We start from the raw sequence: 8,459 nt of genomic DNA, 5'->3' as shown, positions 1-8,459 counted from the left end.
AAGTCTATGAAGGTTCGGAAGTCTACCTTGAAGACTTACCAGAGTGATTGGGCGAGGACTGTGTGTCCTTAGCTCAAGGAGAATACGGTGAGGACTTGGTGTCCTGAGCTGCGTGCTCAGCGACTGGGTGTCCGGGACTGTGTGTTCTCGAGTTTAAATACTCAGCCGCTCCAACCAGACATACAGTTGTCACAGCAACTGGAACTGGTCCAACAAATCATGTGTCTTCAACAAGTGACTGGTTCTATCCTCTTCCTCCCTTTACTTTGACTTTGTCTTAGTGAAGTCATTGCCTATCTGTGTATCTGTTTGACTTCATTGCTTGACTACTACTGTTGATTGGCTTCATACTATCTTCCATCCTGATCCTTACTACTTGGCTGCTATTAGCCATGTACTTTCACATCATTGCATACTTGACTATGGTTTGCTTATGGTAGTTTATCTTCCGCTGCATATCAACTAGGTCATTTCTATTGTTTGTCTTCGAAACTTCCAAGTTTTGAAGACTTTCATAAAAATCGCCTATTCACCCCCCCTCTAGTCGATACTAGCACTTTCAATTCTGCACACATGTAAAACCAACATTGATATCGAATCCTTTTGTTGCTCCTAAAAATAAAACTTACTTTTAAAAATACAATCAAAATTTAATTGCTCCTTTATCTCTTGGTACGTGTAAATACACCATCGATATTACACGTATTGTTTATTTTCTTGCAGTGACATACAGTTTGACCAAGTCCAAAATAACAAATAAATTGCTTCTCATCGTTATTATCACTATTCAATTCGAAAATGTTTTCTATTTGCAGCGCTAAATCTAATTTGTACTCTTTTCTTTAAGTAACTGTATATTGCTCTCTTATAACATGAACTCTTGAATTCAATTTTTCATACTGCATATCTCACAAGAGAAGTTATATTTTAATTCAAATCAACCGTTGTTTCTAGATCACATACTATACTAATTTAGTTATTAAAATGTTTTCATAAACAAATTAATTTTTGTCATGTTGTAGCATACACTTTTGAAATAAATATCAAATCACTTTTCTAATGAGTTTTTATATGGACATCTTCCAATCTATCTTTTTATACTCATATCATTTCGAAATACAATTACATGAAATTTGATAATACATATACTTTATTGTGACCAACATATATTTATTACATGCTCAAATTTATACTCCTAAAATAACAATTCATTTTGTTGTTATTTTTTGTTTATAACTTTGTTACCAGGCACCTATTGTTTGTATTTACAAAGCAAGCATTTTGGGGTTTGGGCTTTAGGGCTTAGCTTTATGGTTTAAGGTTTATGGTTTACGATTTAGGGCTTAGGGTTTAGGGTTTAGGGCTCGTGGTTTATTTTCATGGTTTGACGTGTATAGGATTTAGGGTTCATTTATCTAATATGTGCTTTTTGGCTTAAGTTTAGAGGCTAAGTTTTAGGTTTAGCGTTTACATCATGGAGATATTGAATATCAACAATATTCCTTAGTCCTTAGTGGGTAGAATATTCAGATTAGAATGTACACGAAACTATTATTCCGTCTTTACTGTTATGTTGCAGAATTTGCATTCACGTTTAGGGTTCATATTTATTCTAGTTCATTAACATGCCAAATAGTTCTAGATAATGATTGCTCAACATTCTTCTAAACACAATCATCGTACTTTCATAACTTTCAGCTACTAGTAAATTTAGAGATCAACTCTCACTATAGTAGTATTCTTATTTACAATTTAAGTTTTTGAATACAACTCTTTTGATAGAGGCGAGGGTGTCCCGGTCTTTTGATAATTATCGATTTGGTGGAGATGACTTTGACGATCCGACTACAAACATGCACGACGTTGCGCCTTAGCAATCGCTAAACCAACCCCGAGAGGTTATTGACCACGCCGGAGCATGATCAATCTGACCACGAAGGTCTATTCCTGCAAGCAATCAAAGAAGAAGCCAGAATATGATACAACAATCTGAATATTGCAAATATGGATGAAGTATTGATAATGGTGGGGATCCGAAAGTGGTCTTGGTCTGGTCGTTGGACACAAACGAAGTACACAAAGTTGCGTTGGCTAACTTTTAACTAAACAAATCCCAAGAAAAAAGCTACTAGATGGATCTACTTATATATGAGCAATTGGTGGCAGCCAAGGAGGTGGGAGGATGTCCCAAGGAAGCCTAAAACTAACCCTAGGTCGTACAAGGCCAATGGGCCCAATTGGAGGTGACGTAACACCTTTGGACTTGTAGTTTGACTCGGATTCTGCTGCAGCATCAGATAGTTTCGACCATAACTCAACGCTCCGGACGAATTTGAAGGTGAATCCAATTGGGTTGGAAAGAGTACAAAATCTATTTTCAAACAAAAAAAGAATCACCCAATTCAGAGTCCGGATGAAAAAGTTATTGACATTTTGAGTCAGGTATGTCTGTGCAGTATGAATCTGAGTCCAGAACGTGAGAGACTTGGACTCTATCTTCTCTTGGGCCAAAAGTGACGTGAGAGAACTTTGTGAACAGCAAGTAAACATCTCTTTCTCCCTTATCTTCATATGTGGATTGTACAAATGTCCCACACACCTGCAATTAGACATGGCACAAAAGTTTGTGAAGTATTTTTGTCCTGGATGACATAAATAAATTATTGCATAGTTTGCATTAGAAATCACCTCACAAATATACATGTATGCAATATTTTTGGTCATATCCAAGGTAGTCATGTCCTCATCACCTTTAATATTTAATTCATACCTAAATTGATGTTCTGTACATGAATAAATGTCCAACAATTGACTTGGTTCAGAATGTTCATAAACTTGGATTTTTCACAATGTTAATATCTCAAACAATATGTGAAATAATATTATTGTTTAGAAGAACAACAGAAATTTAAAGATATAAACATGATTAATGATATTAAATTACTATTATATTCTAATTCAATCTTATATTCTAATTCAATCTACTCCAAACATTCATTTATGAGAATTATATGAACACGCCTAAGTATGCAGTTATAGAAATAAATACCAAAAAATAAATATTAGGTTCATCTTAAGTTTCATTACCTATAACATGTCCATAAACCATCTAAATAAAAAGTTTCAGTGACTCTAACTTTATACGTGTAGTGCCAGTTACTGTAGTTGCAGTCTAAGATCCAATTCATCCTAATCCAAATCTCGAACACAAAAACTGTTCCAGGATTAAAAAATTTAAAGGAACAAACATTAACAACGAAATTTCTGACGTTCATATCTTTGAAGACCTTCAATCCATAGGGAAGAAGATGGTCTCTATTGTTTAGGTAAGAGATCAAGCTTCTCAAAGAAATATGTCCCTTATCCTACCTAAACGTGTTGCATGTGTTCTCTAGGGATCAATATGCAAGGCCCAATTTAAAGTAGGCTTACCATGGGTGTTTTGTGAAAAAGGAAGGTTAGAAGAAACAAGTACTAAGAAGAACAAGAGAAGAAGGCTTAATGACTAGTGGTATAACTTCTACTTCATATTTATGAAGAAGAAATATGTTGATAATTTGTATCAATTTCAACCAACCTTTTGATAAAAGTCCACTTGCATTGCTGATAATTTGTATCTATTGTAAGATGTGAACTAGAAAGTGAGAGATAACAATGAATAAGAACATCGGAAGAAGAGCTAACTACCTGTACTGCGAATGGAATGTTTTCCTTGGGACTTGTATATGTGTAGATACACTTACCATATATACCCCACGGCAACAGTTTTTTTTGAAACCTGAGACAATGGGGGAGGCCCCCACTATTAAATATCTTGCTCACCCAAAATCACATTGTACAAGTCATAAATACAAACCACCCCTGTTTGTAGGGTGGAGGTAAGGTAAGGGGTTTATATAAGAGGTTACACAAGTTTTTGAAATGGAAAAAAAGAAAAAATCACCGGGCAGGGATTGTTGTCTAATAGAGCAAGGAGGAAATCCTTATTTTTCTCTTTGACTCTGTGTTGCAATAATATCGGGTCCCCTTTGAGTCTGGTGCTCCAAGATTGGTAGGATGGAGAGATACCTCTAAAATGTTTGTTATTTATTTCTTTCCATATGCTCCAAGAAGCTTGCAGAAAAATTGTCATAAACAATGGTCTGGCCCATGCATGCTTTGCATTCGCAATGTTGTGAGGTGAGAGTCTTGTGCGGTCTAGTGTATCCCCAGCTTTGTCCAAGAGAGCTTACTAAAGTTACATTGGAAGATCATGTGGGAGATATCTTCTTCGATGGGCAGATCACACAATATACAGTTGAAGTTGTTGCCAATATTATAATGCCTTCGCTTGAGCATGTTTCTAGTATTGAGTGTATCTTCTAGTAGAAGCCATCCAAAAAATTAATCTTCATTGTAACCTTAGATTTCTAGAGCCAATGATATGTTTTGTGTGCTGATACATCTCGGAAGTAGAACTTGTAATATCTTCTGGCCGAATAATCCTTTGCTCCCCACATGCATGTCCATTCATCGTTTGAGTTATGCGGGTCACCCTGCCCCACATTGGCAACTAGTTGTTGCATGTTTATCACCTCTGCATGGGCTTGCGTGGAGAGGGGTAGTTTAAACGCCTCCTCCAGAGACGTGGTCTTCAAGAAATCTTCCGTAAAAGCATCTTCATGTAGGGCACATGAGAGTGCTCGGGGGTGAGAATCCATGAGTAGTTCATCTAGCCAGAGATCTTTCCACATAAGGACCATATCCCCTTTATTGACTTTGATTGTGGTGATGCCATGGTAGATCAACGTTAGTTTCAAGATATCACGCCACCAGAAGGATCCGCACAGGTCAGAGGCATGCGGGATTTTGTTGGTGTAGTACGAGGACCAAATGAGTTCAACCCATGGGAGATCGTGTTTATTGTAGAACTTGTGCAAGTATTTGAGCGGATTAGGGCATCACTTTGCACACTGAGATTAATGATTCCCATCCCACCACTAGCTTTAGGTTTGCAGATCATGTACCAGGCACCCAAAGAGCTGCATTTGTCCACTTGCCAGTCTTTCTCTTCCATAGGCATTTTCGTCGAAGTTTGTCCAAATGATCTAAAATTTTAGGGGGAATTCGGATGGTGCAAAGAGCAAAGATCATCAAGGATGTGAGGATGGAGTTAACCAAGGAAAGTTTGGCTCCATAAGACATCAAAGACAGTGTGGCTGTTATCTTCCTTTCTACTTTGCAAATGAGTAGCGTGAGGTCTTGAATCGAAGGTTTCATAGTCCCCAATGGAAGGCCCGGGTATGTGAACGGCATAGTTCCAATCGAGCATCTAAATATATTGGCTAGATGTTCACTAAGGCTGGCCTCGTAGTAGATCGGAATCATAGTTGATTTATGAAAATTGATTTTCAGCCCAATCGATGAAGCATAGTCGATGATGATGTCTTTGATCAGGGTGGCCTGATTGGGGCATGCAGGCATAATTAATATGGTATCATCCACATATTGGATCACCGGATAGTCATGCTGGTTTTGTCTAGGAATGGTAGACTGATTTTCCCTTGTGTAAAGGCTTTGTTAACTGCTGCCTGAAGGGGATTGACTGCAAGAACAAATATTCAGGGCGAGAGTGGGTCCCCTTGCCGTATGCCACATTTGCACAAGAACTGTATGCCAGGCACCCTGTTGAGAAGAACCGAAGATTTCCCCGAAGTAAATATGCTTCTGATCCAACCAAGCCATTTGTCATTGAATCCCATGTGTTTCAGAATTTCTATCATGGCCTCATATTCAATAGTGCCGAGTGCCTTGGCGAAGTCCAGCTTGAGTAGTATAATTGGTTTCTTGGAGGCTTGGCATTGGAAAATATACTCAAAGGCCCATGCAAGGCAATCTTGGATGGATCTCCCTTTAATAAATCCATATTGGTTGCGATGGATTATCTTCAAAATCAATTTTTTTAAGCGGTTGGCCAGAAGTTTGGTAATCACTTTGAGGCAACAATTTAGCAATGTGATGGGCCGAAAGTCGTTTACTATTGTCGGGGATGAAATTTTAGGTATCAGTGTGATGAAGCCCTCATTTATGATTTCTAGGTTTAACCCCCCGTTTGAAGAATTGATTATATAGCTTATAAAAATCCTTTATAATATGCCAGCAACTTTTTAGGAAAATGCGAGTGAAACCATCTGATCTCGGTGCCCTTTCCGGTGGCATCTCACGAATAACACTATCGATTTCCTCCTTAGTAAAGGGGATAGTGAGTTGGTCCAAGTCTGTAATTTTCTTGATGATTTGGGGTAGATCATATTTCATTTGAAAATTGCCAGAGGTGCCTAACCTTTCTTTGGATGATTCGTATATAGTAGCCGCTTTTCCAGCATGGTCTTCAATTTCAGTGCCATCTGATAATGAAAGAGTGGGAATGTTGTTTCTGCAGTATCTTTCTGATGCCAAGGCTTGGAAGAACTTAGGGCATTCTTCAGCAAATTACACCCAATGGATCATACATCTTTTCTTCCAGTAAGCTCTCTGATATGATAATAGTCTGAGGATGTGTCTCTTAAGAATTTTCCTGAAGTTTATCTCTGGAAGTGTAAGAGCTCTTTTGTTTTCCAATTCATCAGTCGCAGCAAGGGTTTTGTTAGAATTCAGTATTGCCACAGAGAGTTCTGAAATTCCCTTGATCCATTGTTTAAGATCATATCGAAGGTTTTTGAGTTTTCTGCAACGGACAGTGGCAGCATTGTTGCCTCAAATTGATACACGAATAGATACACATAACATTACAGACATATACGAAATGTTATACAACATAAAAAGACAATATACACAAACATATGTGTGAATCTTAGCGCACATCAATGGTCCACAAAGTGTGTGCCCCCATACTTGCATGCCCTAAATCCTCCCCCACCATACAATGCCAAATGAACTATATCTATCAACGGTCTTCCCTGCTTATGGCCTTCTCCCACGCTCCTTTCACTACCTCTTCAAAAGAAGGTTCTCAGCCAACGTGCCTTGAATCTCTTAGTTGAGCTTTTCCTATTGCCAGTTTCCACCTTGAAATAATCAGTGCAACTACTCTGGGTCTATGGTCTGATTTTGTCATGCTCTCATGTATCAGTCCCGCAAACTGAAACATATTTCTCCACCCAACTGTGCTCACTAATCTATCCAACCTTTCTCTGGTTTCCCCCGCTGACACGTAATTTTTTCTCCTATATATACTCCATGTCCATGAGCCCACAATGATCTTCGCAATCTTGAAAGGGTTGCATGAATCTCATTTGTCGGGTTTTTTGAACAAAAGGGTTTCCCCCCACCCCATTTTTATTGCAAAAAATGAAGCAACGGTCGGGGGTGACCTCACTCCTCGGAATTCAGCAAAAATCTCATTGATGTCTCCTAAGACCAGCCACAGTACCTTAAGAAAGGCATGCAAATCACGTAGATCAGGCCAGGTTATATCCTTCAACTCCCAACTAGGCTCCCCATTCACCAGTGAGTCTCCACTTGTCACCCCCTCCACCACAACGCCAATGTGTTGATTAGTTGTACTTAGTTCTTCCATCTTCACCTCATCGCTCCACAACATCACAAGACCCTCACTCCTCCCATCACTTTCATTAAAAATAAAATGTTAAAAACTCTTTCTATTCAGATTTTTTCTGCCTTACCTTTTGGCAGATGTGTCTCGGACAGAAAACACACATCTGGCTTTATTTGCTTCTGGACATCCAAAAAAAATGCATGAACTGCCCGAGCTGAATTCATCCCGCAGCAATTCCACCCAATGATTTCCATTGCTCCTGCAATGATTTGCCAATTGTTATCCCATAGAAAACTCTCTCTAACCTCTGTTAACCAAGACTTGAGGCACCCCACGTTGCAGTAGGAGAGGATGAGTAGGAAGAAACTCACGATCAAGACCAGAGTAAACAAAAACTCAACGTCAAGGCGACCCGACAAGAGGACGAAGAACCCTAGGCATCACCAGGGGAATAATCCTAATAAAGCGAGCCAATCAACTTTGGCGACGTCCACCGTCAAAGAACTGAAGTACTTTAACAGGATTGGCTTACGTGACGATTAATGTAGAGCGTCCCACATCAAGGCAGCAACGACTATGTACGGGACGAAGTCGCTGACATCAAAGGATTCAGCAATGGTTGTATAGGGAGGAGGCTGCAGCAGCCAGCGACCAGCGGCCATGTGTAGTAGAAAGTGACATCAATCTTCTGAGAGCATCTCCAGCCGTGCCCCCAACAGGCCCCCTAGGGCACATTTTTACGCACCGGCGCCGAAAACCCCCCCGAGTTGCGCCCCCAAGACACCGAAATCCACCAGCTCGGCCCGTTTTTGGGCCCGGCGATCGCAGACCGAACCCAGCGCACTAAGGGGCGCTCGGGGGCTCCAGCGGAAGGGAAAACACGCTTGGGCCACACTGTCAGGCGAAAGGTCAGGGCAATCAT

The sequence above is a fragment of the Triticum aestivum genome, chromosome 5B (assembly GCF_018294505.1).
Source record: "Triticum aestivum cultivar Chinese Spring chromosome 5B, IWGSC CS RefSeq v2.1, whole genome shotgun sequence".
In the NCBI taxonomy this organism is placed as follows: domain Eukaryota; kingdom Viridiplantae; phylum Streptophyta; class Magnoliopsida; order Poales; family Poaceae; genus Triticum; species Triticum aestivum.
The sequence above is the reverse complement of the archived record's forward strand: the minus strand, read 5'-3'. Positions refer to the sequence as shown.